The 12,400-nt window shown below is 38.6% G+C and overlaps 1 long non-coding RNA gene across 1 annotated transcript in view; it reads left to right on the top strand.

The window, feature by feature from the left end:
- The window catches only part of LOC137320617 (uncharacterized), a 594,307-nt gene that overhangs the window by 51,137 nt on the left and 530,770 nt on the right, over positions 1 to 12,400 (top strand). The gene's annotated exons all lie outside the window — the stretch shown is intronic.

The raw sequence follows: 12,400 nt of genomic DNA, 5'->3' as shown, positions 1-12,400 counted from the left end.
GGCATTTCCAAAAGTCAGGCAACCACAGTATGACATGTTCTCGATGGCACTGCATTAAAAAAAAGTATGGCAGGGTGCTCAAATGCCAGTGTTGCCTAATTGGCCACAGTTGGTAAGATACCACCAGCCCTTTCTCCAGGCACTAGCAATGCCCACAAGAAATTCTTCTAAGATGCTGGGTCAGCCGAGAGGAAAATACAGTGCTGTGCCATCTGCTGTAAGTACAATGCAGCATTGGGCTGGCACATCTGATGATAATGATGGTCAGCCCTGGCCTTCACGTTTGCCTGCTGTTTCTTAATCTCCTGCTTATTCAGCCTTTGCACAAAAAAAATTGGGTTAAGGTGCCTTTTGAGGCGTTCTCAAATCTTTCAGAATTTTTGTTCTCCGACTGTGACATTTCCCTTTAATTGCCCCCCTCACACCTCTTTTAAATTTCACTTGCCTGCTATTTTGTACTCCAGCCACTAGTATGCTGCCTGCGTCCACCGGAATCTGCTCCTGTTAATATGCTAATAAAATTACCTGGGAAAATTGGGAACAAATAACATGCTTCCATTTTAGACTGTCTAAAACCTGCCAATAGGCATTCTGATGTAATCCATATGAAAAGATATAAATACAGACTTCACTATGTTGCCTCACACAAGATTGGCACACATGGAGAATGGTCACTCGGGCAAGTTACCAGAGAGCAGCAGAAGCATGTCGACACTTTCAGGACAAAAGAAAAGAGAGGTATAAAGTTGTTGGGGGTGGAGGGAGGGGGGTGGAGGATAGTACTTGGAATCCAGAGTCCTTCTAGTCACTGACAGACTTACTTTCTCCACTGTCGTTCTGAGGACTGACACCCAACAGAGCTGCCATCTGTCTCCTTTGCTTTTTGTGCCTCTTGGGAGTCACGAGCTGCTTAATATAAGATATTCCTCCGTGCTGCTTTTAGTTTGTTGTTTTGTCTTATCCAGGGAGCTCATTGATGATTTATAACAATTTTGTATCTTTGGTTTTGTATCGGGACATTGCATGGTTGGGAGAAATCATAATTGATTGTTTTTTAAGATGTAAAGTGGAAGAGTGAAGAAGTCTACTGTTCAAATGGCTCACTGAAGAGATGTAGTACCTTGCGATTAAAAATGAAGTTTTACCTTGAGATTAGCTCCATGTTGGATATGAATACCTTGCTCTTTCGCTGTGGGAGGTGAGGGTAGAAACTGAAGTACAAAATGTACATCAGTGTCAGAATAAGTATATTTCAATTTCATTAGCTATACCAGTTTCTACTAATCTACTATTAATGAAGAGCAGTTGTACCTGGGATATAAAATGTCCAAGGTTTGATGATTAAGTAATAAACCGACTCCACACATGTAGTGGTGGTGGTGTGGGAGGGGGGCAGGAGTTGGGGAGTTTATTTCTATTATTTAAAATATATTTTACATTTATCAGTTATGTCCGGTTGTTGGTTGACACTTCCACCCTAGGATTCATGTAGCAATCAAGTTGAATTAGCTGGACGCTTTATTCTAGCCTCTTATAGTGTATGTAAGGATGCTACCTCCATTCTCACCTAACCCTGTTTTCAAAAAGGCCTTTTAGGATTTCTGGATGATGCATAAAATAATGAAGGAAAGAGGCACACCATTGGGAAATTATCAATTTGGAACAACGCCCTGTGTTATTTATTTGGGGGTGGGGGGGAGGAGGGGCGGGAGGGAGAAAGAAAGGGATTAATTGGAATAACTGGGGAAAAAAAATCTATAATTATGAACTTATTCCATAACGGAACACTGTCATTTAACCAGCTATAAACCAGGCTTGGACTAAATGATACTCAATCATGGGAGTTGTATCGGGAATCATCTCTGAAAACTATCATCTTAGTTTGAAAGATTAGTGGAAACTGGCAGAAAAGAGTCAATTTATCTCCGTGTCAGAAGTATTTTGACAGTAAGACAATCCGTGGAGAATGATGAGGATACACTGAGTTGGAAGAAAAAAGTAACAACACTTGCTCGGATTTGAGAGGGGTCAATTATAATGCTGGTTTCAGCTTATTTACCTTAAGATCCTAAACTCTTTCCAAGTAAACTTCAACTGATAGGTCTTTAGCTCTCTTCAGGGTGCTGGAAATGAGAGGTCAAGACGTAATATTCCTTCAATTACTTTTTGAATACTTTTATGTGCTGATTAGTGAGAAATTCAAATATTTTGGAAAAAATATGAAAACCAACATTTTTTTAGGTCCGGCATGATGTACAGGGAGTTCTTCTTTGTGTTTGAATGCCAGAAAAATAGATACAGGGGCAAAAGAGAGATATTTAACCCTCAAGGCTTGGAAGGTGATTCTTGGAAATGCTACTAATTCCTTTTTGTTAGAAAAACAGTCGAGTTCGAGGGAACAAATGCCAAAAGAAAATTTGCTTTGTGCTAAAACAAATTATAATAAGAACATTCAAATAGCTGTTTTAAATGAATATTTTGGCAAGTGGGAATAGGAAGTAGGAAGAACAACTCTAGGCACGTGGAGTGTTATCTGAGATACAATGCTGTAATTTCCAGTGTGCCCTGTGTGATGTGATTCTTTCAGATGTAAAAAAAAAATCTAGACCCCTGTTTGCAAGCACCTTTTGTTTTTATACTGTTTTCTGTGTCTGTTTTTTAAAAAAAATAAAGAAAATGACCTGCTTTTAGCAAATATATTTTGCTTGCTGACTGCTTGATGCACTTTGTGATATACAGTACTTGCTGTCAGAAATTCATGTCTAAAAGTGCATTAAGTGTTTTATTTGCAGGTGCACATTTACCCACATGGTGTTTAAATAGCTGAAGTAAGGGGAACAGTTGGATGTGGACTACATTAATGGATATGTATTTGAAATGCACAAAAAATTAAACCACTGGAACATGCTCAGGCGATCTCTGAAGGCATTGCTGAGTGATGAGTCGCCTTTTGTTTTTGTGCCTGTTCTTTTTACTAAATTGTCCGTGTTTCAGTTTGAATAGTATATTTTTATCTGGAAATTAACACAGACATCAGAATGAAGTGGTAGTCTCCATGGAAATTATAGCAGAATTTGTTCAGAAGCCCTGAGGGCTTTATCCTTCGTATCTGTAGATGGATCGCATTTCTTCATATGCTGGAAGCATTCTTGTGAATTTTCCATAGGGGCATATTATTTGAGATCTGTGACACGGCCTTACTTTTGATGAGCAATAGAAACATCTTAACTGAAAATTATACATTTCAATTGTTTATGTGTCTATTTGAAACAAGAGGAACGTTGATAAATCTATCAGACATCTATGGAGATGACTTCACTGACTTAAAGTAGTTTGTTAATTGCCTTTTTTGCTGGAGAATCTAGTTTGTGTTACTAAAACACTACATCAAAAAAGCTGCTTTACAAATAGCCCAGAAGGTTTTTCAGCTTAATTTCATGTTCTTGCAACAATGCAGAGTTGCAATGAGTCTGCATAGCTATCGTATTTGCGAGATTGTGCAAACATTGGCCAGAAATCGCACAGAGCGGCCACACAATGCTCACCGCAGCTCCCGTGAATTTAATTAATGAAAATACTTACTGCGGGCTCTGTGGTGTGGAATTGCTTGAATTTGAACTTTTCACAAAATGTGCGCTATCAACCCAGCCTCTGAGCAGCGTGAGTTGCCGCGCGGCTAGAAACGTCTGTGAGGAGAAGACGCGCCCACAAAATCTGTCAGGGAGAGAAGTCCCGCGCACAGACTCAGGCTGCATTACTCAAGCAGGCACCCAGACTTCATTTATTTAAAGTCAGTATTCTGGATGTCATTCTAAATAAAAGATTTTAAATTTTTACTATAAAAAGCCAAAGAAATAATTGAATTAAATTAAAGAGACAGAAGGGAAATGTAAAAAATCTTTTTTAATTTTTAATTTTTTTTTATAATCAAAAACTATTAAAATATGGAGTAATATGAGACTCCACAGTTTTAGAAGTTAATTTTTAATTGTTTGACAGTCATTAAGACTAACAGTGCTTTTAAAACTTAGGTTAGACCTGGTATTTTTAAGCGTACCTGTTTGGTGGCGTAATTAGTTACTTTCCAGCTGGGCAAATAAGAAAGTTGGTGCTTTTTCAATGATTTCTCTGATTGCAGCGTGCGATGTCCCTTTTAATTTGAAGCTGTCATATCGTCAGCGAACCACCATGAGCAAGTTCCAGATTTCTGCATTTTACTGCGAATGTACAAACACTTGCTCCTTCAGTTCACCACTAAAAACTGAGAGTGCTGTTGAGCTCCTCTGTTATTTCGGGAGCAATTTCTGGCTCATTATCTGAAGACTGCTGGCGTAAAGGTGAATCCCAACTCTATTCAAAAATCACCTGGATTGAATCAGGCTTAAAGGAAGCTCCATTCTTTTGCAAATTATTCACTTTTCAGTGTTGCTCATTATTATACCATCTCTTAGGGCTCAGTGTAGCTGATTTTGTTTCAGAATGGTTTTATTCTGTAAATTGTGATTTGTGTGCATTTCAGAAGATTATTACGGTTCACCGATTCTGTGATGTTCTTAAAAAAAAATGTACAGAAAATTCACAAAAGATTTTTTTAATATTCCATGCATATAGTTATTTGAGACCATTATTATTGTTAGGGTGGGCATTTTGTTTAAATTTTCATATTAATAAAAATTTCCAATTTGGATATTTGAAAAATGACTCTTTACATTTAAAGTAGCTGCTTCCACGATGTTGAAAATGATGCCACGTGCCAGGAGCTTGAGTCTTCTGATAAGTTGTGGATTGCACTAATGTACATCTCCCCTGATCTTTTTAGTCTTGAAGGAAATGAATCACATTGGGACGACATTAACAACAACTTGCCATTATATAGTACCTTTAACATAGTAAACATAGGCGCTTCACAGGAGTGTTATCAAACAAAATTTGACACCGAGCCAGGTAAGGAGATATTAGGACAGGTGACCAAAAGCTTGGACAAAGAGGCAAAAGGAAAAACTGACTTTGAGCCAAAGAAGGGGGGATTAGGAGGGGTAACCAAAAGGTTGGTTTAAGAGAGGTGGGTTTTAAGGAGGATGTTAAAGAATAGAGGTAGAGGGGCTTAGCAAGTGATAGCAGTTCCACAAGTGCTGGTCACCTTCCATTACCTCATCAAATGTCCATTTATCGTGTGCAACCCTAGACACAGTGAGTTATTAAACCATTAGGCACCATGCCTCCTTCTAATGCTCACATACATGCACTTTCTATTGGGGTGTTGGTGGATAGCAATGAGGAGTGGGAAACCTGGCTTTTTCTCCCTCTACCTTTCAGGAGGGATTCTGAAGTGAGTTGTATTTCCCCTGCCGTTGCTCTGGCTGACAGCTAACTCAGCACAGATCAGAAATTGGATCTGGAGGCTTCTTGGTGCATATGGTACTGTAACACCCCAGATGGTGCGCTTGTCCATAAACCCCCCATAAAAATTAACTTGATAAATTAACCTCCTCATTGTCCGCAAAGGTTTCTATATGAACAAGGGATCATTTTGTCTTCCATAAGCTTGGCACTTAAATGAAAATGTTGCTGCAGAAGGTGGGAAATATTTTGAAATTACAATGCCTCCCTCTGTGTCTCACTAAAATAGGAACATAGAAGCAGGAATAGACCATTCATCCCCTCGAGCCTGTTCCACGATTCAATGAGATCATGGCTAATCTGTATCCTAACTCCATCCCTTGGCAAAAATCTATCGATCTCAGATTTAAAATTATTAATTGAGCTAGCACCTTCTGCTTTTTGTGGGGGAGTGCCACACTTCTGCCACCCTTTGCACAAAGAAATGTTTCCTGACTTCTCTCCTGAATGGCCTGGCTCTGATTTTGAGGTTATGTCCCCTTGTCCTAGACTCCCCCACCAGTGGAAGAAGTTTCTCTCTATCTACTCTATAAATTCCTTACAAAATCCTGAAAACCACAATTAAATCACCCCTTAACCTTCTATAGGGAATGCAAGCCTGGTTTATGTAATCTCTCCTCATACTCTAACCCTTGGAGCCCTGGTAACATTCTGGTAAATCTGCGCTGCACTCCTTCCATGTCAGTATATCCTTTCGAAGGTGCGATGCCCAGAACTGTATACAATACTCCAGATGTGGTCCTACCAGGGCTTTGTACAGCTGTAGCAAAACTTCCTCCCCTTTATATTCTAGTCCTCTGGTTATAAAGGCTAACATTCCATTCACCATTTTGATTATTTCTTGTATCTGACTACTACATTTTAGTGATCTGTGTACATGGACCCCTAAATCTCTTTGGACCTCCATAGTTCCTAGCTTTTCACCATTTTAAAAAATGCTCAGATCTGTCCTTTCTTGGTCCAAAATGGATGACCTCACACTTATCTGCGTTGAAATTCATCTGCAACAGTTTTGCCCACTCACTTAATCTATCAAAGTCTCTTTGTAATTTTATGCTCCCATTATATGCCATCAATCTTTGTGTCATCGGCAAACTTGGATATATGGCTCTCTATTGTATTATCTAAGTCATTAATAAATATAGTGAATAGTTGAGGTCCCAGCATAGATCCTTGTGGGTCGCAACTAGTCACTTTCTTCCAATTCAAGCTATGTTTGATCACTAACTCTGACCTATGAACACAAGTCTTTTAGTGAACAAGTCCTTTAAGTGAAAGACTGGTTCTGTAACCCCCAGAGAACTGACATTTCTGAAAATGAGTCATTGATATCCTCAGTGTATGTAGCCCTGTATGCTGTTGATAACCGATATCCATTTTCACAAATGTCATTGTGCTGGTGTATACAGAGCCAGTCTTTTATTAAGAGATTCTTGTTTGTAGGTAAGACTTAGTGACAGAAGTCTCATAATGAGATTGAATGTAACAACTACCTACATCCATTTGGTAAGGAGGTTTTACTATGCAGTAAGGTATAATTCTACCTAGAAGCAAATAAGTTAAGAAAGCCAACGTGATTAATGATTGGAAAATGTGCAACCATGATTTGAAAAGCTACCAATTACTCAACAGTGATACAATATATTAAGTTGATTATTTTTTTGGTGGTGGGAAGGGAAGGGGATATGTAAAGGAGTGTTTGTATGGCCATGGCTGTGTACTACTGTCGAGTAAATCCCACTGGAGGAGGGGAAAGAGAAGACCGGCCTAGGAAGAGTGCATCGGGGATGCAGATATTTTGTTAGGCCTCAACAGAGCCAGTTATTTGAGCACAGCAGAGGAGCATTGCAAAAAAGGCTCATGCTCCTCAGACAGTTTAATTTGTATCTCAGCATTCTAAATAGTGGTAATCCTACATTAAGGTGTGCTCATATTGTTATTTTTAATAAAATAGATGCTAACTGTTGCTCACACTCCTGTGATTGTTTCTGTGAATGAACAGTTGTAATGTCCTGACCTGATGATGTTGATCTTTTTTTTCCTGCTGAATAGCAATTAACGGAAAACATGCAAATGTACTCAGAATTTACCTGATTTGTATATCTTACAAATTTTGCGCAATTGAAGCTGGCATAAAATTACTGTAGGGAATGAGCAGAGTTTGAGAGGTGAGGGAAAATATAACGGGCTGGATTTTGCTCCGAGTGGCGAACGAACATCACCCGCCTTTTGTTAGACTTGGACTTGCCCATAGACTGTTCATGGCCTTTTGAACGGCAAGGTCCTCTCATGGGGCCCGGAATCCAGCGCGGCACCCTCTCCCGGGCATCTGGGACCTGTGTGAACGGGGCAAGCAACTGTGTATCCCCTCAATCAATCAGATTGAAGCATGAGTCAAAACCAGGAGGTGTAAGTTAGAATAGTAAATTTTAATGTCAAATCAGGTACAGAAAGCAAAATAAAGAGAGGGAAAGAAATACTGAATTAAGAGACAGAGGTAAAAGAGAAAAAGAAAAAGTAAAAATTAAAACTTTTTTAAAATGTCCAACATTTTTAAATCAAAAGCAAAATACTGCAAATCTGAGGTAAAAGCAGAAAGTGCTGGAAATACTCAGCAGGTCAGGCAGCATCTGTGAAGAGAGAAACAGAGTTAACGTTTCAGGTTGATGACCTTTCGTCAGAACTGGAAGAAGTAAAGATTTAAGTTCTTAGAACCAGACCTGCAGCGAGGGTACAACATCAGTGGACTTGAAGTAGAAATGAAAGTGACCTGCTGCAAACATGGTTGATAAGACATCAGAAATCTAAAACCTCCCAAAGAAAGAGCCCACAATGGTGCACATTCAAGAAGCAGAAATATATTACAGCAGACCTTTGGCTTTTTTTTAAAACAAAAATGTACTTTCTAACGTAGGGTGCTTCTCAATATGATCTTGAGCAAGATGACAGAAGTATAGTGGCATAATACATAGTGTACAGAGTTGCCACTGAAAGAGGTGCTTGCCAAAGAAGAGCTGCCACAAGGCAGCCCCAGGAGGATGAGGGGAGACATGAACTAACTGCAAAGCATCATCCAATGCCCAAGTGACATAAGTGCATACTGCCCTCTTCAAGCTCATCTTATCCAGAAGACGTATCTCTTGCTCCCTCAATCGTAATCTCACTAAACTCCAGACCAGAACCTTTCCTTTCTGGACTCCATGTTAGCTGGTATTGTAAGTAGTTCCACTCCTTGTACTGGTCCCTCTCTTTCAAACAGCAACCTTGCCCCCCTCAAAACGCATCCTTAGCCCCTCTATCTTTGTTAACTACCAAACTCTCTTTCCTCTCCAGGGTCTTTTGAATGTGCTGATGCCTCCCAGATCCATGCCCAACTTTCCCACAGCACCTTGTTTGAATCCCTCCAATCAGTTTTCCACCCCTCTCTCTCCTTCAGCTCAGTGTCCATTTTTCCTCACTCCACTTGGGATGTTTTTGCATGTTATATAAACGCTCTATAATTGAAAGTTTTGGTTCTTATTATTGTTATCGTAACCAGTGGCATGATGTGAAATTTTTGTTTTGAATTTCCCTGATTTTTATTTATTGTTTTAATTTTATTTCCATTATTTTGTTTGTTTTCCCCTCCAGATGTACACAGTAGCTGATTTGCCTTATTGGTAACTGCTTCATACTGACCCATATTTCTAACGAAGTACTTGTTGGCACAACATACCTATTCACCATGGTTACTAATTGTTGAAAGACTTGATTTTTCTGTATGAGCATCATTTCTATCTTGGTAGTGTTTTTTGCTCATCACCTGTAACTGTATTTAACTTTCACCACAAAACAAGATATTGGACTATATTTCACACCCACTAATGTTGATGGGCAGAAAATCTAGAGCAAAAAGGAAAAGCACAGGTGCTCGAAATGTAAAATAAATGGTTTCCTCCTTCAGAATCCATCTGAACTGTTATGTATTTCTAACATTTTATGCAAAACTTATATCTTAAAACTCTTCTGTCCACTTACAATTCGTGACAGGTTTTTTTTTCCCCATTAGAAATGCTTTTATCCACATTTATAATAGAAACTGCCTATATAATATATAGATAGATAGCTTTTTGGCAACCAAAGGTATTAAGGGATATGGGCCAAAGGCAGATATATGGAGTTAGATCACAGATCAGCCATGATCTTATCAAATGGCGGAGCGGGCTCGAGGGGCTGAATGGCCTACTCCTGTTCCTATATTCCTATGTTCCTATATATAAACTTGGAGCGTTGAAATTACACTCTCCCTCTCCTAGAGGTGCTGCAGTGCCACCACTGGTGGGAGGGTGTGATTACAGCATGACAACTATAGGAATTTATAATGGAAATATAACAATATGGACAGTAGTTATGATTTTGAAATGGAGATGGAATTTCATCTGCACGCCGTAGTCCAATTATCTGCCACTTTGACTACACTGTGCAGTGTCATTGAAGGTGGACCACCCTTCATCAAAAAGATTTTGACAAAATCATACAACAAATGTTCCGACCCTTTTTGTGTAATTCTAGGGGATTATACATCAGAAATGTAACCAGAGACAAATTGGGATAGGCTGAAACTGTAACAGCTGTCGGGTAAGTTTGCCTGACATTCGTTCCATTTCTCTGTTCATTCCTGTCTTAGACTTTTCCTTTATATAATATAAGTATTACGATTAGTAATGTTGTGAAATTTGAGATGGTTAGATACCAGTGTTCATAAATAACATTGTTAAATGGTCAGTGCCTTTTGTGCAGCCGTTTAAAATGTTTCTGAATTCTTCCCTTATTTGTGGATCAGGTACCAAATTCATAGTAATTTTTTTCAAAGCATTCAAGAGCAGTAATTAATTCCAAATCTCCATCTCTGCCTTGCTCAGCATAAAGGTTTTTCACTGATATAAATTGGGATAGAAATATAATGTGCTACTATCTTGACAAGATACAAACAGAATATGTGGCTGTCAGGTTAATGTGAGAATGCAATGTCAGCTATGTAAGTTGTTGGACAGATAAAAGAAACTTCTACAGGTGTGGTTGACTGTGGAGTCTCGATAATGTTATTTGCATTTGTGTGAATTATGTCACAAAGAAGAAAGAAGAGATTAATGAGGAAAGGTTGGGAATGGAAAGGGAAAGAAAGTAAGATTGCAGCTGGTGTTTATAATTCTACTCGACATTTGCTGAAAATGCTTAAATTAATTGAAGATGGTTAGCCAGTCATGTACTCTTGATTTTACAGGGCAAAATGGGACCATATTTTCTTTTTATTTACTAGGGAAAAAGGATTAAATGCCTTATTCCCATGAATTGTTACCAACTCACAATCAAAGTGGTGGGTGCATGCAATTTAACCACAAGTGATTTTATAGAACACAGTTTCATTAGTGGAAATTACAGAAATCCAACCAAGCACAACATTCCTATAATAATGAACCATCAGTGCTTTTGAAGTTACTAACAACCCACTTCCCACATTACAACAGTGGCTACACTTCAAAAGTACTTCATTGGCTGTAAAGCGCTTTGGGACATCCTGAGGTCATGAAAGGCGCTGTATAAATTCAAGTCTTTCTTTTAAATGACAAAAGATTGAATTTAGTTGTGTAGTGCACAAAATGTTTTGAGAAATGGTTCTGTGGCAGGGGTACTGATCAAACGAGCTACTCTGTCGTAGACAGTGATGAGCTTCTTTTCTTAAGTGTTATTGTGGCTGCATACATTCAGGCGAGTGGCAAGCATTCCTGACTTGAGCCTTGTAAAATGGTGAGGAGGCTTTGAGTGCAACACTTGTCACAGCGTTCCTATCCTCTGTCCTGCTCTTGCAGCCATGGTGTTGATGCGGATGGTCCAGTTAAGGTTCTGGTCATTAGTGACCCCCAAGATATTGATGGTGGGGACTTGGTGTTGTTACCTTTTTGAAGGTTAGGGTAACTGGTTGGGCTTTTCTTGTTGGAGATAGTCATTGCCTGGCACTTACGTAGTGTGAATGTTGCCTGCCAAACATGAATTTTGTCCTGCTATGTGCTGCTTTATTGCAACTGATTGGCCTTTGACAAGATCTTAAGCAAAACGTTTTAATATCCATGAACATGTTTTAAAATTGGAACAAGACTTGGCAGTGGTGCAAACGGATGACGAGTCCATTACTAATTTCTAATCTAGCCTTGTTTGTTTTGCAAAATTGATACATGGAGAAAAATATATTTCGCATAGCTTAAAAACTAAATGAACTGTAACTTAAGACTAAAGGAGTAAGGTTAGTAGGTACAACTTTTTTCTACGACCTCACTACACTACACATCCAATCTTTTAAGCTGACATACTGGCACATATATACAACCCATTAATATAAAACAATAAATCTGAGAGTAATTTTTTGTAACTTTTTGTGTAGCCTTTACTGTGTATATGGAAGTCACCATATCTTCAGTTTAATATACAGAAGTATTAATTGTTCTTTTAAGATTGCTGCTTTTTAAAATTATTAATCCAATAATATTTATAAAATTATAATAGCAAGCAGCAACAAAGTAAATTAATTGCATTTTATTGAAGCATTAATGTATTTCAAATGCTTCCCTGAGGAGAACTCCATTTTGTTGGAGTGGCAAAACTTGTGTTCAAGTGAAGGATGCTTATTGTCCCCGACTGCTTACTGTCACTGTTTTGGCCAGGAGATTGAAAGTGACAGCAATAGCAGCCACGATAAAATGAATAAGTCGGCATTTTGCCTGTGTTAATGTATTTGCATGGTGATGGTGTCTTATTTCCTATTAAGAGACTGTAGAGGCATGTTTGTGAAGAGTAATGCTGCAAAGCTGTTTATGTTAATGATCTTTTATTTCTGATGGAACCACGCAGAAGACAATTCTCTACTAGATAGCTTGGGTAGCAGAATAAATTTGAGTAACTCAAATGGCTATTATTATTCCAAGAGTGGAGAATAGAGATTTAATTTTCAAAAATAGACAGTTGG

This window comes from Heptranchias perlo, chromosome 4 (genome assembly GCF_035084215.1).
Source record: "Heptranchias perlo isolate sHepPer1 chromosome 4, sHepPer1.hap1, whole genome shotgun sequence".
NCBI lineage: Eukaryota > Metazoa > Chordata > Chondrichthyes > Hexanchiformes > Hexanchidae > Heptranchias > Heptranchias perlo.
This window is presented reverse-complemented; position numbering and strand designations above follow the sequence as displayed.